Source organism: Triticum urartu, chromosome 6, assembly GCF_003073215.2.
Source record: "Triticum urartu cultivar G1812 chromosome 6, Tu2.1, whole genome shotgun sequence".
NCBI classification, from domain to species: domain Eukaryota; kingdom Viridiplantae; phylum Streptophyta; class Magnoliopsida; order Poales; family Poaceae; genus Triticum; species Triticum urartu.
The window spans coordinates 18,489,574-18,517,315 of NC_053027.1; the positions used below are offsets into that span (position 1 = coordinate 18,489,574).

Here is a 27,742-nt window from a genome sequence, read left to right on the forward strand (position 1 = left end):
ATGACCAACTGCCGAACGCATAGCACCTCCGCATTCAACACACGTACGGTTGGGAAGACGTCTCCTCCAACTTGATCCAGCAAGGGGGAAGGAGAGGTTGATGAAGATCCAGCAGCACGACGACGTGGTGGTGGAAGCAACGGTGATCTCGGCAAGGCTTCGCCAAGCGCAGGGAGACGGAGGAGTGTCACGGGGGGGAGAGGGAGAGGCCAGGGGCTTGGGTGCGCAGCCCTCCCTCCCCCCACTATATATAGGGTGCCTGGGGGGGAGCGCCGGCCCTAGGAGATCCAATCTCCTAGGGGGGCGGCGGCCAAGGGGGTGCCTTGCCCCCCAAGGCAAGGGTGGCGCCCCCCACCCCTAGGGTTTCTAACCCTAGGCGCAGGGGGAGGCCCAAGGGGGGGCGCACCAGCCCACTAGGGGCTGGTTCCCCTCCCACTTCAGCCCATGTGGGGCCCTCCGGGATAGGTGGCCCCACCCGGTGGACCCCCGGGACCCTTCCGGTGGTCCCGGTACAATATCGGTGACCCCCGAAACCTTCCCGATGGCCGAACCTGGACTTCCTATATATAAATCTTTACCTCCAGACCATTCCGGAACTCCTCGTGACGTCCGGGATCTCATCCGGGACTCCGAACAACTTTCGGGTTACCGTGTGCTAATATCTCTACAACCCTAGCGTCACCGAACCTTAAGTGTGTAGACCCTACGGGTTCGGGAGACATGTAGACATGACCGAGAAGCCTCTCCGGTCAATAACCAACAGCGGGATCTGGATACCCATGTTGGCTCCCACATGCTCCAGGATGATCTCATCGGATGAACCACGATGTCTAGGATTCAATCAATCCGTATACAATTCCCTTTGTCAATCGGTACGTTACTTACCCGAGACTCGATCGTCGGTATCCCAATACCTTGTTCAGTCTCGTTATCGGCAAGTCACTTTACTCGTACCGTAATGCATGATCCCGTGATCAACCACTTGATCACATTGAGCTCATTATGATGATGCATTACCAAGTGGGCCCAGAGATACCTCTCCGTCATACAGAGTGATAAATCCCAGTCTTGATTCATGCCAACCCAACAGACACTTTCGGAGATACCTGTAATGTACCTTTATAGTCACCCAGTTACGTTGTGACGTTTGGCACACCCAAAGCACTCCTACGGTGTCCGGGAGTTGCACAATCTCATGGTCTAAGGAAATGATACTTGACATTCAGAAAAGCTACAGCAATAGAACTACACGATCTTTGAGCTATGCTTAGGATTGGGTCTTGTCCATCACATCATTCTCCTAATGATGTGATCCCGTTATCAATCACATCCAATGTCCATAGTCAGGAAACCATGACTATCTTTTGATCAACGAGCTAGTCAACTAGAGTCTCACTAGGGACGTGTTGTGGTTTATGTATTCACACATGTATTACGATTTCCGGATAACACAATTATAGCATGAACAATAGACAATTATCATGAACAAAGAAATATAATAATAACCATTTTATTATTGCCTCTAGGGCATATTTCCAATAGTCTCCCACTTGCACTAGACTCAATATTCTAGTTACATTGTGATGAATCGAACACCCATGCAGTTCTGGTGTTGATCATGTTTTGCTCTAGGGAGAGGTTTAGTCAACGGATCTGCTACATTCAGGTCCGTATGTACTTTACAAATCTCTATGTCTCCATTTTGAACACTTTCACGAATGGAGTTGAAGCGACGCTTGATATGCCTGGTCTTCCTGTGAAACCTGGGCTCCTTGGCAAGGGCAATAGCTCCAGTGTTGTCACAGAAGAGAGTCATCGGGCCCGACGCATTGGGTATGACTCCTAGGTCGGTAATGAACTCCTTCACCCAGATTGCTTCTTGTGCTGCCTCCGAGGTTGCCATGTACTCCGCTTCACATGTAGATCCCGCCACAACGCTTTGCTTGCAACTGCACCAGCTTACTGCCCCACCATTCAAAATATACACGTATCTGGTTTGTGACTTAGAGTCATCCAGATCTGTGTCGAAGCTAGCATCGACGTAACCCCTTACGACGAGCTCTTCGTCACCTCCATACACGAGAAACATGTCCTTAGTCCTTTTCAGGTACTTCAGGATATTCTTGACCGTTGTCCAGTGTTCCATGCCGGGATTACTTTGGTACCTTCCTACCAAACTTACGGCAAGGTTTACATCAGGTCTAGTACACAGCATAGCATACATGATAGACCCTATGGCCGAGGCATAGGGGACGACACTCATCTTTTCTCTATCTTCTGCCGTGGTCGGGCATTGAGCCGTGCTCAATCTCGTACCTTGCAATACAGGCAAGAACCCCTTCTTTGACTGATCCATTTTGAACTTCTTCAATATCTTGTCAAGGTACGTACTCTGTGAAAGACCAATGAGGCGTCTCGATCTATCTCTATAGATCTTGATGCCTAATATATAAGCAGCTTCTCCAAGGTCCTTCATTGAAAAACACTTGTTCAAGTAGGCCTTTATGCTTTCCAAGAATTCTATATCATTTCCCATCAACAATATGTCATCCACATACAATATGAGAAATGCTACAGAGCTCCCACTCACTTTCTTGTAAATGCAGGCTTCTCCATAAGTCTGCATAAACCCAAACGCTTTGATCATCTCATCAAAACGAATGTTCCAACTCCGAGATGCTTGCACCAGCCCATAAATCGAGCGTTGGAGCTTGCACACCTTGTCAGCATTCTTAGGATCGACAAAACCTTTCGGCTGCATCATATACAATTCTTCCTTAAGGAAACCATTAAGGAATGCCGTTTTGACGTCCATTTGCCATATCTCATAATCATAGAATGCGGCAATTGCTAACATGATTCAGACGGACTTCAGCTTCGCTACGGGTGAGAAAGTCTCATCGTAGTCAACCCCTTGAACTTGTCGATAACCCTTAGCGACAAGTCGGGCTTTATAGATGGTCACATTACCATCCGCGTTTGTCTTCTTCTTAAAGATCCATTTATTTTCTATGGCTCGCCGATCAACGGGCAAGTCAGTCAAAGTCCATACTTCGTTTTCATACATGGATCCTATCTCTGATTTCGTGGCTTCCAGCCATTTGTCGGAATCCGGGCCCGCCATCGCTTCTTCATAGTTCGAAGGTTCACCATTGTCTAACAACATGATTTCCAAGACAGGGTTGCCGTACCACTCTAGCGCGGAACGTGTCCTTGTCGACCTACGAAGTTCAGTAGCAACTTGATCTGAAGTTTCATGATCATCATCATCAACTTCCTCTCTAGTCGGTGCAGGCACCTCAGGAACATTTTCTTGAGCTGCGCCACTTACTGGTTCAAGAGGCAATACTTCATCAAGTTCTACTTTCCTCCCACTTATTTCTTTCGAGAGAAACTCTTTCTCTAGAAAGGACCCATTCTTGGCAACAAAGATCTTGCCTTCGGATCTGAGGTAGAAGGTATACCCAATAGTTTCTTTAGGGTATCCTATGAAGACGCATTTTTCCGATTTGGGTTCGAGCTTTTCAGGTTGAAGTTTCTTGACATAAGCATCGCATCCCCAAACTTTTAGAAACGACAACTTAGGTTTCTTACCAAACCATAATTCATACGGTGTCGTCTCAACGGCTTTCGACAGAGCCCTATTTAAAGTGAATGTGGCAGTCTCTAAAGCATAGCCCCAAAATGATAGCGGTAGATCGGTAAGAGACATCATAGATCGCACCATATGTAATAGAGTGCGATTACGACGTTCGGACACACCATTACGCTGAGGTGTTCCAGGCGGCGTGAGTTGTGAAACTATTCCACATTTTCTTAAGTGTGTTCCAAATTCACTACTCAAGTATTCTCCCCCACGATCTGATCGCAAGAACTTGATTTTCCTGTCACGTTGATTCTCAACCTCACTCTGAAATTCCTTGAACTTTTCAAAGGTCTCAGACTTGTGTTTCATTAAGTAGAGATACCCATATCTACTCAAGTCATCAGTGAGGGTGAGAACATAACGATAGCCACCGCGAGCCTCAACACTCATTGGACCGCACACATCAGTATGTATGATTTCCAATAAGTTGGTTGCTCGCTCCATTGTTCCTGAGAACAGAGTCTTGGTCATTTTACCCATAAGGCATGGTTCGCACGTGTCAAATGATTCTTAATCAAGAGACTCTAAAAGTCCATCTGCATGGAGCTTCTTCATGCGTTTGACACCTATGTGACCAAGGCGGCAGTGCCACAAGTATGTGGGACTATCATTATCAACCTTACATCTTTTGGTATTCACACTATGAATATGTGTAGCATTACGCTCGAGATTCATTAAGAATAAACCATTCACCATTGGAGCATGACCATAAAACATATCTCTCATATAAATAGAACAACCATTATTCTCGGATTTAAATGAGTAGCCATCTCGAATTAAACGGAATCTTGATACAATGTTCATGCTCAAAGCTGGCACTGAATAACAATTATTGAGGTTTAAAACTAATCCCGTAGGTAAATGTAGAGGCAGCGTGCCGACGGCAATCACATCGACCTTGGAACCATTCCCGACGCGCATCGTCACCTCGTCCTTTGCCAGTCTCCGCTTATTCCGCAGCTCCTGCTTTGAGTTACAAATGTGAGCAACCGCACCAGTATCAAATACCCATGAGCTACTACGAGTACTGGTAAGGTACACATCAATTACATGTATATCACATATACCTTTAGTGTTGCCGGCCTTCTTGTCCGCTATGTATTTGGGGCAGTTCCGCTTCCAGTGACCACTTTCCTTGCAATAAAAGCACTCAGTCTCGGGCTTGGGTCCATTCTTTGGCTTCTTCCCGGCAGCTTGCTTACTGGGCGCGGCAACTCCCTTGCCGTCCTTCTTGAAGTTTTTCTTACCCTTGCCTTTCTTGAACTTAGTGGTTTTATTCACCATCAACACTTGATGTTCCTTTTTGATTTCCACCTCTGCTGATTTCAGCATTGAATATACCTCAGGAATGGTCTTTTCCATCCCCTGCATATTGAAGTTCATCACAAAGCTCTTGTAGCTCGGTGTAAGCGACTGAAGGATTCTGTCAATGACCGCGTCATCCGGGAGATTAACTCCCAGCTGAGTTAAGCGGTTATGCAACCCAGACATTTTGAGTATGTGCTCACTGACAGAACTATTTTCCTCCATCTTACAGCTGAAGAACTTGTCGGAGACTTCATATCTCTCGACCCGGGCGTGAGCTTGAAAAACCATTTTCAGCTCTTCGAACATCTCATATGCTCCGTGTCTCTCAAAACGCTTTTGGATCCCCGGTTCTAAGCTGTAAAGCATGCCGCACTGAACGAGGGAGTAATCATCGACACGTGATTGCCAAGCGTTCATAACGTCTTGGTTCTCTGGGATAGGTGTGTTACCTAGTGGTGCTTCTAGGACATAATCTTTCTTGGCAGCTATGAGGATGATCCTCAGGTTCCGGACCCAGTCCATATAGTTGCTGCCATCATCTTTTAGCTTGGTTTTCTCTAGGAACGCGTTGAAGTTGAGGACAATGTGGGCCATTTGATCTACAAGACATATTGTAAAGTTTTTAGACTAAGTTCATGATAATTAAGTTCATATAATCAAATTACTCAATGAACTCCCACTCAGATAGACATCCCTCCAGTCATCTAAGTATAACATGATCCGAGTTAACTAGGCCGTGTCCGATCATCATGTGAGACGGACTAGTCAACATCGGTGAACATCTTCATGTTGATCGTATCTTCTATACGACCCATGCTCGACCTTTCGGTCTTCTGTGTTCCAAGGCCATGTCTGTACATGCTAGGCTCGTCAAGTCAACCTAAGTGTATTGCGTGTGTAAATCTGGCTTACACCCGTTGTATTCGAACGTTAGAATCTATCACACCCAATCATCACATGGTGCTTCGAAACAACGAACCTTCGCAACGGTGCACAGTTAGGGGGAACACTTTCTTGAAATTTTTTACGAGGGATCATCTTATTTAAGCTACCGTCGTTCTAAGCAAATAAGATGTAAAACATGATAAACATCACATGCAATCAAATAGTGACATGATATGGCCAATATCATTTGCTCCTTTGATCTCCATCTTCGGGGCTCCATGATCATCGTTGTCACCGGCATGACACCATGATCTCCATCATCGTGTCTTCTTTGAAGTTGTCTCATCATCTATTACTTCTACTACTATGGCTAACGCTTTAGCAATAAAGTAAAGTAATTACATGATGTTTATGTTGACACGCAGGTCATGAATAAATAAAGACAACTCCTATGGCTCCTGCCGGTTGTCATACTCATCGACATGCAAGTCGTGATTCCTATTACAAGAACATGATTATCTCATACATCACATATATCATTCATCACATCCTTTGGCCATATCACATCACAAAACACTTGCTGCAAAAACAAGTTAGACATCCTCTAATTGTTGTTGCAAGTTTTTACGTGGCTACTATAGGTTTCTAGCAAGAACGTTTCTTACCTACGCCCAAACCACAACGTGAATTGTCAATTTCTATTTACCCTTCATAGGGACCCTGTTCATCGAATCCGATCCAACTAAAGTGGTAGAGACAGACACTTGCCAACCACCTTATGCAACTAGTGCATGTCAGTCAGTGGAACCGGTCTCACGTAAGCGTACGTGTAAGGTTGGTCCGGGCCGCTTCATCCCACAATGCCGCCGAATCAAGATAAGACTAGTAACGGCAAGATAATTGACAATATCGACGCCCACAACTGCTTTGTGTTCTACTCGTTCATAGTAACTACACATAGACCTGGCTCATGATGCCACTGTTGGGGAACGTAGCAGAATTTTAAAATTTTCTATGCATCACCAAGATCAACCTATGGAGTCATCTAGCAACGAGGGAAAGAGGAGTGCATCTACATACCCTTGTAGATCACGAGCGGAAGCGTTCAAGAGAATGGGGTTGATGGAGTCGTACTCGACGTGATTCAAATCACCGATGACCAAGTGCCGAACGGACAGCACCTTCGCGTTCAACACACGTACGGTTGGGAAGACGTCTCCTCCAACTTGATCCAGCAAGGGGGAAGGAGAGGTTAATGAAGATCCAGCAGCACGACGGCGTGGTGTTGGAAGCAACGGTGATCTCGGCAAGGCTTCGCCAAGCGCAGGGAGACGGAGGAGTGTCACGGGGGGGGGGGGGGGGGGGGGGGGGGGGGGGGGGGGGGGGGGAGAGGGAGAGGCCCAGGGGCTTGGGTGCGCAGCCCTCCCTCCCCCACTATATATAGGGTGCCTGGGGGGGAGTGCCGGCCCTAGGAGATCCAATCTCCTAGGGGGGCGGCGGCCAAGGGGGTGCCTTGCCCCCCAAGGCAAGGGTGGCGCCCCCCACCCCTAGGGTTTCTAACCCTAGGCGCAGGGGGAGGCCCAAGGGGGGCGCACCAGCCCACTAGGGGCTGGTTCCCCTCCCACTTCAGCCCATGGGGCCCTCCGGGATAGGTGGCCCCACCCGGTGGACCCCCGGGACCCTTCCGGTGGTCCTGGTACAATACCGGTGACCCCCGAAACCTTCCCGATGGCCGAAACTGGACTTCATATATATAAATCTTTACCTCCGGACCATTCCGGAACTCCTCGTGATGTCCGGGATATCATCCGGGACTCCGAACAACTTTCGGGTTACCGTGTGCTAATATCTCTACAACCCTAGCGTCATCGAACCTTAAGTGTGTAGACCCTACGGGTTCGGGAGACATGCAGACATGACCGAGAAGCCTCTCCGGTCAATAACCAACAGCGGGATCTAGATACCCATGTTGGCTCCCACATGCTCCACGATGATCTCATCGGATGAACCACGATGTCAAGGATTCAATCAATCCGTATACAATTCTCTTTGTCAATCGGTACGTTACTTACCCGAGACTCGATCGTCGGTATCCCAATACCTTGTTCAGTCTCGTTACCGGCAAGTCACTTTACTCGTACCGTAATGCATGATCCCGTGATCAACCACTTGATCACATTGAGCTCATTATGATGATGCATTACCGAGTGGGCCCAGAGATACCTCTCCGTCATACGGAGTGACAAATCCCAGTCTCGATTCATGCCAACCCAACAGACACTTTCAGAGATACCTGTAATGTACCTTTATAGTCACCCAGTTACGTTGTGATGTTTGGCACACCCAAGGCACTCCTACGGTGTCCGGGAGTTGCACAATCTCATGGTCTAAGAAAATGATACTTGACATTTAGAAAAGCTACAGCAAACGAACTACACGATCTTTGAGCTATGCTTAGGATTGGGTCTTGTCCATCACATCATTCTTCTAATGATGTGATCCCGTTATCAATCACATCCAATGTCCATAGTCAGGAAACCATGACTATCTTTTGATCAACGAGCTAGTCAACTAGAGGCTCACTAGGGACGTGTTGTGGTCTATGTATTCACACATGTATTACGATTTCCGGATAACACAATTATAGCATGAACAATAAACAATTATCATAAACAAAGAAATATAATAATAACCATTTTATTATTGCCTCTAGGGCATATTTCCAACAATTATGCGGATTTATTCCAAACCAACATCATAAGGTAAATGTGTAGGTGTGAAGTCCCGCTGACTAGAATGAGTGTTTCAAAGGTGAAACAATCCAAAGGTTAAAATCATTTTACACTTTTATACCATCTCCATCAAATTAATAATAAAAGTCATTTCTCGAAAATAATTGCTACAATCCAATTTTCTTTATGATTTCATGACCCCTCAGGAATGCTAATCATAGCGTGTAAGATCCTTCCTTTCTTTTACTTGTTTAAAAAGTTTTAAATGGCAATTAGAATGGACAAACAAGCAAATAACAATTATGCTACTGAGCTAACCTTGCCAAAAGCACATAAAAGTTAAGTACCCAGGGCCGGTCCTGGGATTTCCGGGGCCCGGGGCGAGACAACACGGAGGGGCCCTAAAGCCACATAAACATATTCATATTTTTCTTTCTATTTCAACCACAAATAAATATTTGGCAGACTATAATTTATGATGTCTTGTCTTCTTGACTATTAAAAAACAAGGGTCAGAAACATTCACAGTAAAAGTTGATCGATCTCGTCAATCTACCATTATATATATTTGTATTGTTAGGTGAATTAGTAGCACTTTCATGCCTACTAATTTTTTTTGTCTTCCTACAGTTTTCACTAGTTGTCTTTGACACCTAAAGTTAGCACTTTTTTAAAAAATCGCTCCTTGGAGTTGGCAGTAGAAATACTGTTTTTTGCAGGGAATCAGTAGAGCACTTGTATCTGCTCTAAAAAAATGCCAACAACTCATGTGGGACTCGATCAACTCATATGCATGTTTTTCCCCATTATCAGATGGATTATTGCTAGATAGCATCTTGCTAAATGAATAGCAATCTTGCTAATCAACACACAACATATGATACAAGAAATTAAGAATACTGCTAATTACATAAAGGTGCTAAGAAAGGCATGGAACAAGGTACCTGGATGGCTAGATAATTCGAAATCGCAAGATTCTGCTGCTACGTCACGAACAAAAGTCCAAGTTTCTCTTTTCTAATTCCAATCAATACAAGAAATTGGAGTGTGAGAAAGAGATATGTATGAGAGAATAATCTTCACGAAACAAACGAATGATCTAACAAGAATAAAGAAAGAGAAAATTTGCGGTTAAGAGAAGATTGATGGGAATCTGGAAACCGCATTACCTTCTTCCACTAATGACGCCCGGCAGCCGAACTTACTATGTATTAGACGAGTGGGCAGGGCGCCGCCATCTATGGTATGGCCGATTTGTTGCCAATCGGGGAGGAGGAGTATAAGCTGAGAAGATTGCACGGCGTGCTAATTGATCAATTAACTTTTGTTTCCTTTAGGAGAATCAGTCGACCTATTATAGGCTAAGCAATTACACACGTATATAGGGCAACCAATCAATCGGGGGGCCCTTCCTACTCGGGGGCCCCGGGCGGCCGCCCCCCCCCCCCCCCCCCCCCCCCCCCCCCCCCCCCCCCCCCCGCCCCCCCCCCCCCCCCCACTCAGGACCGGCCCTGTAAGTACCAAGTCGCTTAAAGAAGAGTTGCAATCCCAATAATGCACTGTCAGGAATCAACAAGCATGTCATAAAAATCATATTACCTGGATGTGATAGAAAGCTTACCGCTTGATACTATAGCGACAGTGGGAAGTTACTATATGTGCGGCCCAACCGTTGACCACACAGTCTCTCGAGCTAAAATGTTCGGACGTCCAGCATGAAAACGCCTCGATCGGGGCAACGGGCTTCGCAACTGATACAAGAGGAAGTACCTCTCCGTTGAACCTACGATGTAGCGCCCATAACCCAATGAGATTGTTTTCTCCTCTAGCCACTGGCTCAAACTCGCACCATCGTTTTGCCTAATGCTATAATTGAGCTTGGATCCCCCATAATGAAGCATGAACACCCCAGGCCCGCCTTCCCCAACCTCCACCATGGCCATAGCAAAACCATCAAGTGCGATTTCAGCAATGGAGAACTCCATTCTATGGGTGTCGAGCACCAACATTTTAGTTCCATACATAAAATATGACATCCAGTAAAAGCAGCCACACGCATATTGATGTGAGTAGAGAGGTGTCGCACTTTCCACACTTAACAAGCCGGCATATCGACATTGATTGTTGCTTGAAGATTTGTGCTTTCTTTTTTCTAATTTTTGAGGAACTTCTTTTTTCTATATTTGTGGCGTGTCTGATCTGGGCTGGGAATTTGACTGACCTCTCTTTTGGGTCAGTCAATCCTTAATAGGCCGAAGCCCATCAACCCATCTGACGACCCAGCCTTCCCCTATCTTTTTTTTTATTTTGTTGTCTATCATTTTTTCTGTTCTAATTCGTTTTTGCTTTTCCTTTTACTTTTTTTTTTTAATTATTAGGTTTTTTTAATGAGTATTCTTAGGATGTTATGCAAGTGTAAAAGTGTGTACATAAATCCTATACAATATGTGCAACAATTGCACTATTATATAATTACTAGCAAAGTGACCCGCTCGATGCATGTGCCAGAACTTTAGATAGTTTAATAACGACACATATTATTTGATTTGTATGAAGAAAATTTGGCATCATCCTTATTGGCTTATATTTTTTCTAATATAAAATTGTAATGCCATATAGTAATTTAGCATTATTCTATATATGAGTGAACATTTTCATCAAATAAACTTCATATATCATGTTTTAGAAATAAATATTACTGAAAAAGAGTGGATGATATAACCTTTCCTATTAACATTTGTATATTTTGTGAAGGCACCATTTTTAACGTAAAAGCATTATAAATATTTATTTTATTTTGTGTAGACATGTTGTTACTCCTATTGACAATCTTCATTGTATAATACAATATTTTAGACATTAATATTCTCTGAAGGTGGAATTCTAATCCCTATTACTATGAATATATGATTATGTTGTTGAAGATGACAAAAAATAATTATGATTTGCTAGTATTCTTTAAGATGGAAAAACACGCGCACACCTTACTTTTAAGCCCCCGCACTTGCGGGCCCCAACCGGAGAAACGACGGCCCAAGAGTCGCCGACGGCCCAGGAGTCAACCCACGCTACGCCGAAACGTGCAACGAAACCTATCCCAAATCGAATCCACCGCCGCGGCGCCGCTCCCCCTTCGGCCGCCCTAGCAACTCCTCCGGCGGCTGGCGAGCGAGTAGAGATGAACGCCGCTGCTCCCGCCGTCCCGCCTCCGCTCAGGCTTTTACTCCACCTCAATCTGCGGGCGGGGAATTTTGGATTCCAGCAACAACGGGCGCGTCGGTGATCTTCGGCGCGTGGCTGCGACAGAGCTCGACGCGCCTAGGCGGTTGATCTGGCCGGGTGTCCATGGCCGATGGCGGCTTCAAAGGATCGACAACGCTGCCACGGGTAGAGATCGACGGCAATAGGCCTGATCTGTGGCCCCTCCAGTGGATTCGTCGCTCCTCTTCCACGGCCACCAATGGCGCAGGCCCCTTTCCTCGTCGAACGCTCGCTCAGGGGCTCTGTTCCTCAGCCGGTGAGCCCCCGTCTCTTCGACGGCAGCGGCACAGGCCGCACCTTGAGCTTCACATCTCTTCCACGACAAGCGGCACAAGCAACATGTTTTCTAGGGTTTTGTTTCCCCGCCTCCTTTCTTCGCAGTGGCACATCAACGGCATTGCCAACAACCTGCCAGGTGCATTCTTCCCCATAAATCTGTAAGCTTTTGAGACATCCGGAAGTGTCTTTGTTTGTAAATTAATTAAGCAGTCTGGTAGATTTGAAAGAAAGAAATTGCAGATTTGGAAAGGAGGAACATCCAAATTAAGCAGATTTGATTTGTCTTTCTGTTCTGAACAGGGCACTGAACTTCAGAATTTACCTTGCTCTTCTGAACTGCATATTTGTCTCACTGCCAACATAATATCTGCATACGCTGCATCCAAATTAAGCAGTACCAGTCCCAAAATAATTACTCTGGCCAGAGAAAGAAGCCAGTGTTCGCCGTGCTCTGTTTGATCTAATACAGGTAATTTGGTCTTCTGTTGTGCACACCATCATTTGTCATTGTTCTATACGTTCTACTTCAAATATGTGTAGCTAGACTATGTTAAAGTGATCTTTTCGATTTGCTGTCTTGTGTAATTGAAGAATATGAGAGAAGCAATTAGACACCGACTGTGTATGCACTAGGCAGAGCTGTTTTATGCAATGCTTGTTGTCACAGTAGCATATATCCGTGGGGAGAGGAGACCAAGAGAGTACATCATAAATCATTGCCTTGCCATGGAATATTAAAAACTCTCTGACTGCCTTTTCATATCATGGTATCCACAAGAACCTGCCTATCCTGTATGTTTTAGCATGCTCCACACAAATAGATAAATTAATTTCTCCAAGTATGCTTCTCCTGCTATCAGTTCCTGAATAATTATACCACAGTGCCCCACACAAATAGATAAATTATTTTCTATGTGTATGCTTCTCCTTTTATCAGCTCCTGGAGAATTATACTGATGCCGCATGCTTTATTGGCAAGATTTTTATGTCTTGAGCAAGAACTTATTAGTTTGAGATTATTGCATATAAGAAGATTGATCTTGCCTCTTCTGCAATCTGGTAGATTTTGAAAGAAAGGAATTGCAGATTTTATTTGGACAAAGAGATGAAGCCAGAAAGGTAAATTTCTTGAGTTATACAGAATGTTCGCCTTGTGTTGGAGGCATCTGACACAAGTCTTTGCTGCTGTACTCTAAGCTAGATTCTTTGACGTTCTCTGAATTTCATTTGTCTGCATAATAAATGTTTTTGCTCCTGGCTTGCTAGGCATACTTTGTTCCTGGCTAGGAATAGTTTCTAAACAGTTTTACAAATGGTGACAAAGAAATGGTTTGTTTACTTTCTTGTATGACCGTGGAATCATGAGTTCATGACATATAACCTTTAATGTGGATTATAACATGATGTACCTTTCCTGATCTAGGACTATTTTTGGTTCGTATTCATGCAAGCACTTCTCTGAGGATATTGAATTTTTCACCTGTACCGAACTTTTCTGGAGCTATTGAAACATCCCCTTGCACTGAAATTTGACTACTACTGAAATTTTGTCAAGATACTTGGACTTCTTGGACTTGAATGTACCCTGTTTGTGTTGTACTGAAATTTACCTTGTTTGTACTAAAATTACAAAAAGGCTGGTTCGTTTCTTTAAAATTAGTCATCTGATGTGCATGTTGATCCTCCCAAAGATATATGTTTGACACAGTCAATGTTGCACCGCTAGAATATTTATGCCCCCGTTGCAACACAGGGGAGTTTCCTAGTTATAATAGTAATGTGTTTGAGAGGTGAATTGGAAACTCTACGTCTTGTGGGTTTCTATCTATTCGGTGGTTACTTGGGAGAGAAAAATTAGAGACCTTTGCAGCATTGCTTGAGAATAGAGATGATTTAGATCTATTGGTGTTCGCGGGTTTGATTTTGTTGTGATTATTTGGAGAAAACATCTCGAAACTTTGCTGATCCTGAAGGTGAATAATGAATATATGGAGCTATATTTTCCTGTTCGCCGATGGGTCATTAATGCTTTGCCCGTCAAGTTATGAAATGTTTAGTCAAAAGTAGTCGCAAATTCCATACCCTACAAGAAAAATGAAGATATCATTAGATTCAACAAACAAACTTTCTTCTGACTTTAGTTGTTAATAGCGTGCCCCATACTGTTTTTTTTCAATATTGTTGTAACGACTCCTCGGCCACTTGTGCCAGGCCATGGCGACAACTAGTTCCACATCCACAACTCTGGCCGCCATGCCCATAGTATCTTCTACATGCAGGTGCGCCACTGACTACAAGCCCAGTTTGAGCTTGCTTCTATAAATGAATAATTGAATACACTGCATCTCTCAGATTATTAGCAATTCTCTTTCGATGTAGGTAGTCTGTGTTCATCTCTAGCCCTGTGTGTGTGCGTGTGTGCGTGTGCGGAACTAGGTCACCCATGTTTTCTTCAAGCTCAAGTTCATCACTTCTTGTTTTGTTTTTCGATTTGACCTCAAGATTATTTGTTATTTCTCTTGCCCTTCTTGTGCAGCAGGATTCGATTCGGTATAACACCATCACCGATGCAGACGATAAGGGGTTCATCGCGCCAGGCACCTTGGCGTTGCTTCCGTGAGATGGTGGCCGCGGCTACAGAAACAGCTACGGTGAGTTCCTCTCCTCACCTCCAGTGGTTGCTCTGAGCTCAGTGTGGCCATCGTGCCATGGCTATATCTGGTTAGGCTGCTACAGTACGCCCTTGCATAACGATGGTGCTACTGTTTGTTTGTTTGTTTGTTTCTCTGCCTTGCTGCCACTAGCCTGCCTGATAGAAACTTGTTGAATATATATGTCTTTGAGCAGGAATTGATAGAATATATATAGCTCATGTCCATGTTGATTCCCATCCCACTCAAAGTCTGAAACACTTCTTCTTCTTCGCACTCAACAACTAGGCAGCACTCAACAACAACTACACACATGGAGCAGTCTTGTTCGTTTCAGGATGTAGTATCACCACTTTATTTATTCCCTGCCTGCCTCCATGATATTCTGACTGCATATATGTGGTCTGTGTACCATCCATGATATGCACTTGCATCCTCAACTCATGTTGGTATTGTTTTATATTCAAGGATGCCTTCCTACTCCTGCTAGTTTAGTTGTTGTGTGGCCTTGTTTCCATGATGATGAAATTCCAAATATACAAATTATTCATACTACATGGAGGGCCGGTGCGGGTGCTTTGGACACTCATTTTATGTCACGTCATTCAATTAAGAAAGGCATTTTTGACAGCGTCAAAGTAAGAAGTCGTGTCAAGAAGAGTGGTGCCAGAATAACCATAGCGTTCAATAGAGGAAAGCGGGCGAGCACAGAAGCCATAGTAGGTCGAGTTGGAGGCAGTGCGTTACCAATAGAAGGAGGTTTTGTAGTTGAGGGAGATGGCGAATTAGAGGAATCCACAACACGTGGACGACCAATGTGGTAAGAAGAGGATGAGGGGGAATTACCGGAGAAGCCTCACAGGACGAGCGAGGTTTGAGGTAGCCTCAGGTAATGAACGAGGCAAGGAAGCCACATGTGACACTGGTATGGAGTCTAGAATATTAGTACGGGAAGACACGGTGGGATGGGTGGATAAGGACAATGCGTGGGTGATAGGTGTATCTGCAAAAGTGAGGAAAGAAATATCGTCAATGGGAGGATGGACATGGATTGAAAGGATGAGACTCATCAAAAGCCACATCCTGAGAAATGAGCATCCCATGAGAAGGATCCTAACAAGTTATATTCAATAGACTGAGCAACCAGTTTGGTGCGTTCAAGGGGGGGGGGGGGGGGGGGGGCGCAAAAAGAAAAGGTAGCAACCGCAACCAAACAAAAGAAGCGTTGAGTAGCCATGAGAATGACCAAAAAGATGCTTGAGAGAACAAGATCAAAAGGACGTTGAGAGATCGTCTCAGAATGAGGATGAAGTAATCATGTTTACCAAGCCGACAAACTTGACAGTTTAAAGACAACACCCGAGATAGATACAAGAAAATCACGTTGAGAGGTGAGGGACGAGAGCCATACAATTGACCGACGATGATGCCACAGAGAGTCGGTCGCCAAGGAAACAGACGAAGAAAAGGTAGCAACCGCAACCAAACAAATGAAGCGTTGAGTAGTCACAAGAACAACTAAAAAGACGCTCGAGAGAAATGTCACCCTGTGGAGCAGAGGAAGGGTGAATATTGATGAGATGGGTGGAAGTAGGAACAATCTCAACCCAAAAGTGAGGTGGAAGAGAGGCAGCGATCATCGACGCACGAGCTACCTCAAGAAAGTGACGATGGTTGCGCTCATCAACACCATTTTGAGCATGAGCACTAGGAGAAGAGAACTGACCAAGTGCGCCCTGCTCAGCGAGGAATCCCACAACAAATGAGAGATACTCACGAGCAGAATCTGCACGGAAGACACTGATGGGAGTGGAAAACTGGGTATGAACCATGGTGTTAAACTTCTCACCGCTAAGATCTCACTACAAGAAGATACGAAATATATCCATGTGTGTCGAGAGTAATCATCTATAAACATAATATAGTAGCGATGGCCTCCATTCGAGGCGAAGGAAGCTGGACCCCAAACATCAGAGTGAACAAGATTGAAAGGATGTTGAGACACCGCCTCGCTATGAGTATAAAGTAACCGAACCTGTTTACCAAGCTGACAAACCCGATAGTTTAAAGACACAACACCTGAGACAGATCCAAGAAAACCACCTCGAACTAAGGACGAGGGATGAGAGCCATACAAGTGACCCACAATGATGCCACATAGAGCCGACAGCCGAGGAAACATAGGTGAAGAGAGTAGCGGTGGCAGCAGCAAGGCATGTGAAGCCATTCAAGCTCCTGGAGGAGCTGGGAGTCACTGCACCGAGGGCCAACACAAAGTAGAGCACACGTGTGACGATCTAATCTAAACAAGAGCCAAAGATGAGGATGACTACCCCTGAGTCAACAATCTTACACATGAAATGAGCTACATGGTAAGTCAAGGAACATGACAATGAAGTGCTGATAGTGCCATCAACAATAAGAACATGAATATGAGAGTTTAAAGGTTTGAATGGAGGACAAACTGGAAGAAGCATGAGTCATATGAAAAGACTCTCCAATATCAAGTATCCATGGAAAGATGTGCTTCCAGCCTACAAATGAGTTCAGTGCTCAACCTCATGGCAACACACTTATATGCTAATTCTTGGACATTTCTAATAACAAGAAGCCTTACTCCTATTTTGGTATTTTGGCCTGAGGTAGTTGGGCTAGTAGGTGCCAAGGTGGTCATGGAAAGAAAATCGAGCTTGAACAAACCCGATGTGTAAGGAGAAAGATGATTTTGACCCTTCCTGGTTATGACTTTGGTACGAAGCCACCTCGCAAGATGTTATGATTGCAGGCAACCTCGCGTTAGTCAAGGACTTGCCCTTGGTGCCAGGGGAAAGAAAGTGACAAGTCTTATAGAATACCACGAGGGAAAACTGGGATGAGCATCTCAGCTCAGGGTTCCTATTTGCAAGTTCAAGTGAAAAAGAAAGAGGATGACGAGGGCGTGCTGCTTCTGACATCATTTTCATTGCTTCCTCATACCTCCCTATTTGCAAGTTCATGTGAAGAAAAGACAGGATGGCAAGGGCGTGTCGCTCTTGACAGCGTTTTCATTGAATCCCCGTAACTCTCATGCACTCTCCATTTCTAGCCGATCCGACTTAGCGTTCTTCCCTTGTTTGTGGGTTGTGTGTCACGGACTTGGTTCCGCATTCCATGTTCCCTTGTTGGTCGTCCCTGGCCTTGGCGACAGGTAGCGTCGTGCTCTTGGGCGCTATGCGTCCTCGCGTAAGACGGAGACGGTGCCGACTGCTCGTGCTCTTGCTCCGCCAGTGGTGGTGCCTGAGCTTGTGGCTATTTGGGCAACCTGCATGGGAGCACAGGATGTAGGAACAAGGCAGCACACAAAGCAACTTGCAAACATGTGAAGGATGCCTTGCCGGACTGGCAGGCAATGGAAAGAGTACGCGGCAGGTGTGGGGGAAGGGTGAAAACACTGTCGAGAGCGGACTGTCATTGCCGTCAGTCTTTGGACCTAGAGCCGAGCGAAGAAGGGATGGCGATAAGGAAGCGAGGAAGACAGGAAGAGGGCATATGCCTGTGTGTTGGCCATGACAGTGGACGATGGCATGGCATGGTTGTTGTGGAGTGAGGTGCCATCGTAGTCATGCCATAGCATGGCATGGCACTCTGCCATCATAGTCATGGCCATATTTTTGTTGAAAACCACGGGCCACACGACGAGCTATGTAACAATTAGGAGAACCACCAGTCTTAACATTGTAGACCCACTTACAAGTGACAGACGAGCATGAGGAGGAAGGGAAATGAGATCCCATGTGTTGATGCACTCACGAGCAGCAATCTCTTATGCCATTGCATATTGCAGTTCGAGGTGAACAGCACTATCATGAGCATTCATCTCGAGAAGAATGACGCCAGAATAATCATAGTATACAATAGGGGGAAGCGGGCGAATGCAGAAACCATAGTAGGCTGAGCGGGAGGTGATGCATGGCCAATAGGAGGCATGGTTGTCAAGGGAAATGGTGCATTAGAAGAATCCACAACAAGTGGATGACCAATGTGGTAAATATAAGAGGACGAGGGGGAATCACTTGAGAAGCCACATGGGATGAGCGTGGTGAGGTTGCCTAAGGTAACAAATGAGGTGCGGAAGCCACATGTGATGATGGCATGGTGTCTACAAGAGTAGTATGGGAAGACATGATGGGATGGGTGGACGAGGGCAACACATGAGTGATAGTTGTATCGGGAAAAGTGAGGAAAGGAATATCCTCAATGGGAGGATGGGTGTGGATAGAGAAGGACGAGACTCATCAAAAGTCACATCCCGAGAAATGCGTATTTGACGACCGACAGAATCCCAACATTGATAGCCATTGTGCTCGTCATTGTGAAGACATTCAACTGACTGAACAGTCAGTTTGGTGCGTTCGGGGGGGGGGGGGAGGGGGGAGGGGAGGGTGGCAAAACATAGCAACGACAACCAAACAAACAAAGCACTGAGTCATGAGAACAACCAAAATGATGCTCGGTAGAAATGTCAGGTTGAATGTTGATGAGATAGGTGGAAGTAGGAACAACCTCAACCCAAAAGTGAGGCGGAAGAGCCACGACGATCATCAATTCACGAGCTGCCTCAAGAAAGTGATGATGCTTGTGCTCGTCAACATCATTCTGAGCATGAGCACAAGGAGAGCAAGTGTGTCCTGCTCAACAAGGAATCCACGCAACAAATGAGAGGTACAGTTATGAGCAGAATCTACATGGAAGACAAATAGGAGTGGAAAATTGGGTCAAGCATGGTGGCATGGCAGGGAAGACAAAATCATCGGCAGTCATGGCGGCAAACTTACAGAGGAATCATCTATAAAGATATTATAGTAAAGAATGGCCTCTTTTCGAGGCAAATGGAGTTGGATCCCAAACATCAGAGTGAACAAGATCGGATGGGTGTTGAGAAACCTTCTTGCTATGAGGATGCAATAACGGAACTGTTTACGAAGCCGACAACCTGGCAGTCTAAAGACCCAATGCCGGAGACATATCCACGTTGAACCAAAGGATGAGGGACGAGAGACAGAAGTGACCAAGACAATGATGTGATAGAGAGCTGGTAGTTGAGGTAACAAAGGCGAAGAGATTGGCACCAAGTAGAGCACCCGTGTAACGGTCCTAATCTACAACCAGTCAACAATCTAACCACCTAAAATGAGTTACATGGTAAGTCAAGGAAGGTGAGCAAAAGAAAGAACATGACACGACAAAGTGTCTCAACTATTCAATGGGAGGGAAGTACCATCAACAGTAAGAACATGAACATGAGAAGCTAGAGGTTTGAATAGAGACAAACTGGAAGAATCATGAGTTATATGAAAATACGCTCCAATCAAAGGATCCATGGAAATATACCCAACTGTACAAAAGCACCGGGCGATGAAAAACCAGAAGCAATAAGTAGGTGTCGAAGTTGTCCAAGCTCCTGCGCGGTGAAGGATACCGCTGAAGTGGTCGACGTAGAATCACCAAAAGAGGAGTGGCCGCCACCACCACCTATGTGAGCCCCAAAGAGGTAGCGGTGTAGCACGACAAATACCGGTGGTAGAAGTCGATAGAGGAGACAACGTCGTAGGCACACAAACACCAACCGCGTGGGAGTGATGTGCACCAACACTATCGATGAAAGCCATGAGGGGAGTCTGTGTAGAGCGACCATCACCATCTATAAAGGTCGCGCGAGTTGTCACTATGGAGCCACCACCACTGCCTGTAAAAACAATTGGGGGGAGCAACCTCATAGGTGGAGGAACACTGCACCAGCAAACGACACATGTATGAGGTAGGGTCAGTGTAGGTAACACCCTAAGAAATCACCGGACAACAAGATACTATGTCCAATGAAGTCATTGTACCTGTTTCTTTGTTCTACTCTTTTCTTTTACAGAACAGTCTTAGAGAGCAGCAGAGCATGGAAGAGCAGTGTATAGGGCACGCACGGTGCCCTAGAGAAGCCAGTCGGTGGAACGGGTTGCCGGGGCTAAGGTTCCGTGGTGAAGTCCGGCGATGAGGTCCTGTATGTAGCAAAAGGTGCGGAGACCATGACCCGCAACAGCGGATGTCTCAAATATTGCGCCTCCTGGAGCTGCGGGGCGCTGGCCTCCCGGAGATGGCGGTGAGGTGCTGACCTTTTGTACATGGTAATGAGGCGCGACCTTCTGAAACTGCAGGTGACGACGGCCTAGGATCTATAACATTAGTATGGGAAGACATGGTGGGATGGGTCGTGGAGGACAATACATGGGTGATTGGTGTTATTGGGAAAAGTAAGGAAAGAAATTTAACTCCTACAGTATGAGAGGGTCACTAGTAGCCTCGTTGCTCTCGTGAAATTATTTATTGAAGTCGGCCCGCGGCCACTGTAGCTAGAAAAAAATCGGGATGAAGCAGCCCCTGTCTGGTCATGAGCCCCGCGGCCGACTCCACTCCTCTTTGCCTCGTTGCCCTCTATCTCTCTCTCTCTCTCTCTCTCCTTGCAGTTTCTGGAATGGGGAGCGGAAGCAGCGGTGAGCGTTCCGGAGGTGAAGGGCGGCAGTAGAAGTTCATCTGACCTTCGTTCCTGTAGCATGGTTCGAATCAATTAAAGGTAAAACTCACCTTCATAACGTCTCTTTTGTTTTGTACTACTACTTTTGGAAGAAATGCAGCCTTCTTGCTCCCCCTATCTATGATTCTTCATGTTATAGTATATAGATTGTTATAATGTGTTCCTAATTTACTTCCCTATATTTTTCATATTGATCAATGAGATCTAGTCAGCGGGATCTATAAATGAATTATTGGTTTTCTTCTATGAGATTTGGTCTAATAAATTACCCTGCTGCAGACCTGAGATTCACTGGTAGAAGCTGCAGACAACCATCGCTGGCGAGGCACGAGAAGTTTCCACGGTCAGATTTACATTGAGGAGAGGCCATGTCAAAGAAAACACCACTAGTTATGTGTTTGCAGCCACCTCTGCTACATTTTGTTGTATCATATTTGAGGTTCAGTTTCATGCTGATTGCAATTTCTTACGGATTGTTGTATTTTGTTGTAGGTAGTAAGATCATAAGATACTAATGGGCTCCCTGTAATCCCAAAGTGCATTGGCCAGTGGATAGATATTTTTTACAAAATCTTCTAGAGGCGCTTAATTTTCTATATCGAAAACGACTGCTGGTAAAGCGCAAATATGATATTTTTGCTTATTGGATACATTATTTTCCAAGTTCTTTCAGAGATCTAATAATGAGGTTCCAAGCACTAACAACCCAACAAATACTGCTTTAAACTTTAATATATATTCACAGAGTTTGTCTGATTGCTTCAAAATTTAAATGAGACTTTTGCTTGCTGATAAAATCTTTCAATTGGTAATATGTTTCCCTTCATTGCATGCTTATTGTTTTTTCACAAAAGAATGTTTTACATTTCTGAAGATTACTAAGTTAATAAGATGGTAACTGTTGGTAAAATTAGCGAGTCGTTCCCTCTTTTCATCTTCTCAGTATTTCTGCTACTGTTGACCTTCTTTATTCACATGTTTATTTAGTTTATACCTTTGAACATGTGCAGGTTCCATCCAGAGTTCACCAAGTATGGGAATGATCATTGAGTAGGCCAAAAAGTTAGATAATTTCCTGTGCTCAGATTGTGCTAAGAAAACAACGCAAAGAGACCTACAAATTCATACCAGAGTTCACCAAGTTCTCATTCTAAGGCCAATGATTTATTTCCCTTTTCTTGACTGTACTGTTTATTCATATTCTGCTTGCGGATAGCTATATGCCTTTATCTTTTCTTTTTAAATTTAGTTTCAACAATTTCATTTCCAAAGCTGATGGTTCTTGCCTTTGTTTTTTCAATATTCCTGGGAAAATGATTGGTGTTTGACTACACTAGTACTTATGTGTAGTTAAAATTTGCTGTCATGAGTTCCTTCAATCTATGCTGTGTACAGTGCCTTTTTAAGAAGATGATTATATTATTTTTGCAGAACATTAGTTAGTCCTTGCCAAGCAATCTTACATATGTTGGCAATATTAAATACTCGCAGGGTTGAGGTAGCTTGCTTCCCGTCAGAGATCGAATTTCCTAGGAGGTTGCCATCTGGAGAGTAAGGTTATCCATCACATGTTTGTCCAAATGTCTCAGGGGAATGAGATGTCAGATTATATTTTACTAATAAATTGTTTGTTTCCTTGTAAGTTACAAGATCAACTGTCTCAGGGAAATGAGATGTCAGATTATATTTCCTTTGCTGCCATTTTTTTTGTGAGCTACTTTTGTAGGAGAATGAGATGTGGGATCAAACCACTCAGAAATCTTTTGTACTCCTTTGGGTTGTTGCACGCGATACAGTTGTACTTTGTTGTTGTTATCTTGCTTTCTGTGTGAGCTAATTCTGTACAATTAATTAAGCTTTCGCACAGAAGAACATATAGTAGCATGCTTGAGTGTTGTTTGTGATTCATATATGTGATTGTTACCTAGATCTAATGCGGTGTTCCAAACTACATATCATTTTTATTCTACCTCTGAATATTTCCACAAGAATTCTTTCATTTTATTTCTGAATAACCAACTCAACAGTAGCCTGCTCAGGTTATTTCTCGCTGTACCAAACTCCGGTCTTCCAGTTCTACATTTGTTGGTGAAACAACATGGTCAATTCTATTTGTTAAAGACATACTTAATAAAATGCTTTTGAGACTGAGCTTCTGTCAAGTACTTGGAGCGGCAAAAAAATAAGCGTTAGGTACTTATATAACCTGACAGAAGTATACTGCCAGCCTGCAAAAAATAAGAGAAAATACAGCGAATTTTTCAACTGCGACGTCTTCCACTGACAATAACTCTACGTGGCAGTCTGTTGAGATTGATTCTTCGATTTTAAAAATATAAATATTTTAGTTGTTCTCCATTCGTTGGTAAAAAAGGCGTGGTGAAGTGGAGAGCTCCTCCTTGGCGCCTTCAGCGCCCATTAGCGAACCAGCGCCCGCTGCATTCCTTGCCTGGGCCTGGCCCTGGCCCAGCATCGCCCGCTCGCTAGCCCCCGCCGCTCGCTTGTTTCTTTCTTTTTTCTGTTTTAAAAAATTGCTATAGTATACACTGATTTTGTTAAAAGAAACAACCAGTTTGCTACAGTGTCTACTCTTGTTCTTAGAAAAAAATTTAATCGAATTTGAAAATTGGTCATCAAATTCGAAAAAGGTTCGTCAAATTTGAAAAATGTTCATGAAATTCGAAAAAGGTTCATCGAATTTTAAAACTGTTCATCCAATTTTAAAAAAAGTTTACTGAATTTGAAAAAAGTTCATCAAATTCGAAAAAACATTCATCAGATTTAAAAACTGTTCATCGAATTTGAAAAAAGTCATCAAATTCAAAAAAAGTTAATCGAATTTGAAAAGTGTTCATCGAATTTGAAAAAGGGTTATCGAATTGAAAAAGATTAATTGAATTAAAAAAAGTTCATCAAATTTGAAAAAAGTTCATTGAATTCGAAAAAAAGTTCATCAAAGTAAAAAAAATGTTCATCAAATTCAAAAAGGTTCATCGAAATTGAAAAAGGTTCATTGAATTTGAAAAAAGTTCATCAAATTCAACAAAGAAATCATCGAATATGGAAAGTTTCATTGAATTTGACAAAAAATATTCATCCATTTTGCAGAAAAAATATGAAGAAAAAGAAAAAATCTCGAATTTGAAAAAGAAAAATTGGAAAAAGGGAAAAAGGAAAGACAGAAGAAGAAAGGAAAGAAAAGATGTAACTGGTCAAAAGTGGGAGATGTGGTGCAGGGGTTATCGCATCCTCCCTCGATGCTGATGGTCGCAGGTTCGATTCTAACGAAAGGGGGAGATGGGCCGTCCCGTTAGTAGGGAAGGAAGGGAGCGGGGTATGCGCCTGTTTGTGCAAATAACTGTATCGGGCGCCACAGGCGCCAAATAGGATTTGGCGGTGAATTGGGACATGGCTTGACGCCTATCAAAATATTGGGACCTCCAGTAACCTGCGCGCAGCCCCTCGCTCCCAGGGGTGACCTTGCGCAGGCCCAGCTGTGGGGCGTGGCTCCTTTTTTTCGTTTCTTTTTTATTTTTGGTTTTCTTTTCTGTTTTAGCGCCTGTTTGTGCAAATAACTGTATCGGGCGCCACAGGCGCCAAATAGGATTTGGCGGTGAATTGGGACATGGCTTGACGCCTATCAAAATATTGGGACCTCCAGTAACCTGCGCGCAGCCCCTCGCTCCCAGGGGTGACCTTGCGCAGGCCCAGCTGTGGGGCGTGGCTCCTTTTTTTCGTTTCTTTTTTATTTTTGGTTTTCTTTTCTGTTTTAGCGCCTGTTTGTGCAAATAACTGTATCGGGCGCCACAGGCGCCAAATAGGATTTGGCGGTGAATTGGGACATGGCTTGACGCCTATCAAAATATTGGGACCTCCAGTAACCTGCGCGCAGCCCCTCGCTCCCAGGGGTGACCTTGCGCAGGCCCAGCTGTGGGGCGTGGCTCCTTTTTTTCGTTTCTTTTTTATTTTTGGTTTTCTTTTCTGTTTTAGCGCCTGTTTGTGCAAATAACTGTATCGGGCGCCACAGGCGCCAAATAGGATTTGGCGGTGAATTGGGACATGGCTTGACGCCTATCAAAATATTGGGACCTCCAGTAACCTGCGCGCAGCCCCTCGCTCCCAGGGGTGACCTTGCGCAGGCCCAGCTGTGGGGCGTGGCTCAGTTTGGAAATTTTAAAAAGTTGAGAATTTCTAAAAATGTTCACTAAATGCAAAACAATTGTTATTTTTTTTAAATGTTCACAATTTATAAATTTGTTTTGGATTTTGATGAACAAACTGTAATTTCTGATGAACACCTTTTGAATTTTGATGAAGAAAATTTAAACTCAACGTACATTTTTTGAATAGATGAACAAATTTTGAATCCGAGAATATTTTCCATATTAAATGAACATTTCTAAAAAAATTCATGAACTTTTTCTGTATTTCCACATACATTCCGGAAAGATGATCCCGTGTAAAGCATTTACATGATGAACACACGAATCTAAAAAGGCAATCTCTAATTAATATCAGAAATGATGTGGAAGTGGATGAAAGGTGTTGAGTATAATGTTTATTAGGAAGTATATGATGGATTAGGATTTATTCCTGCCTTGTTCTGTACTTCAAATTGATCATTGTATTCCTATATATATATATATGCCCACGAGGCTCAAACAATATAATCATCAATTCCATCAAACCCTCTATATCCCTTCTAACATGGTACCAGCCTAACCGATCAACCCTAGCCGCCGCACCGTCGCTTCCGCTCCGCGCTGCCCTCGCGGCGGTCGGCCTCCATGACCGCCGCCGGGGGCCGCGCCGCATGTACCTAGGGTTCGTCCACTGGCCGTGTTGACCGACTGTCCTAGAGAGTCTTTTTCCCGATCTCTTGATCTGGGTTTTCTCTCTCTCTCTCGCCGGTTGCTTTGATCGGTGTTTACTTTTTAGTTTTCTGATCTAAGATCGGTTTGCGTCGCCCGCCGCAGCCGTCTATCCCGTGCGCCTCTACTCCAAGACCGGCTGACTTCTTCACCGACTCGGCGGCCTCGAGCAACACGCGGCCCCTCACGACCGTCGTCCGCGTGTGCCTGCCCGTCGCCCAGCGCCGGCCGTCGCCGCCCTACTCTGACATCGGCACGACACTCGGCCTCTTCTCCGAGCTGGCGGCCTCGCGTGACGCGGCGGCCCATCACGGCTGTGAAAGTGCGTTAAGCCAACTAGAGGGGGGGTGAATAGGCGATTTTAAGAATTCTTCACTAAGGAATTTTAGGGTGAGGAAATTCCTTAGCGAAGAACTACTTGCAGCGGAATAAGTACTCAGATGCAGTCATAACATAACATAAGCATAGACATCATGATGAAATGAAAACAAACACAGAGTACAGAAAGCGTAAGCATAGGATAAACAAGATGAAGACAAACAGACTAAAAAAATTGAACTAAAGAAATTGAGAAAATCTCCAGTCAAAATCTTCAAACAGATATGAACAAGCACACAACACAGTAATGAGAAAATGGAAGGGTTGAGGAAATGGAACCAGTAGGCTCGGTGAAAACAGTGATTTGGTAGACCAGTTCCAACTGCTGTGACAGTTGTACATCTGATTGTAGCGGCTAGGTATTTAAACCTGAGGACACATAGTCCTCATCACATTCTCCTTGAGCTAAGGTCACACAGACCTCGCCCAATCATTCATGGTAAGTCTTCAGGTGACTTCCAAACCTTCACAAACTCGGTCACTCGACGATCCACAATTTCCACTTGGATGCTCTAGACCATGATGCCTAACCGTATAGAAGATGCACAGTCTTCAAAGGTAACAAGCGTCGGATCCACGCAGGATCAATCTCTTCAGTGATGCTCAATCACTTTGGGTTTGTAGGTGTTTGGGTTTGGGTTTTCCTCACTTGATGATTTTCGCTCAAAGTCCTCGGAGGATGGGATGCTCTCAATGACAAGTGTCAGTTTCTCTTGGAGCAGCCAACCAGCTAGTGGTTGTAGGGGCGGCTATTTATAGCCTAGGGAGCAGCCTGACATGATAAGGCATAAATGCCCTTCAATGATATGACCATTAGGTGGGTAGATATTTTGGAACAGCTGGCGCGTGGCACATCAACAGTCAGAAATTTGAGGCCCAAATTCCTTAGGGCTATCATGATCCTCACTTGTAGGCAATCCGCACTGGCGAATTCCTAACTCCTCAGGACAAATTCCTCAGATACCAGAAGAACTTCGTCTCTGTCACTAAAATTGACTGAACTGCATGAGATTTCCAATGGCTTCAATCGAAAGGATTGGTAGGTGTAGGATTTTGAGATGAGCATCACTTGGAAACTTTTCCTTAGTTTTTCCTCTACCCCCTTTAACAGTACGGTGTTTCCTATGACTCAATAAAGAGAAAGACGAAACTACGAACGCAAAGTCTTC

At 44.5% G+C, this 27,742-nt stretch overlaps 1 long non-coding RNA gene across 12 annotated transcripts; it reads left to right on the forward strand.

Moving 5' to 3' along the window:
- Positions 1-11,642: 11,642 nt before the first annotated feature.
- LOC125516216 lies at positions 11,643-23,258 on the forward strand. Of its 12 annotated transcripts, XR_007287301.1 has the most exons (9): positions 11,643-12,247; positions 12,412-12,580; positions 13,175-13,230; positions 14,323-14,390; positions 14,491-14,547; positions 14,651-14,762; positions 21,257-21,363; positions 21,604-21,938; positions 22,335-23,258. It is a non-coding gene; the product is annotated as an uncharacterized LOC125516216 (long non-coding RNA). The 12 variants fall into 12 exon arrangements; XR_007287296.1 differs by lacking the exon at positions 14,491-14,547 and having other exon boundaries at positions 11,644-12,247; XR_007287294.1 differs by having other exon boundaries at positions 11,646-12,247; positions 14,472-14,547; positions 14,651-21,363.
- Positions 23,259-27,742: the final 4,484 nt, after the last annotated feature.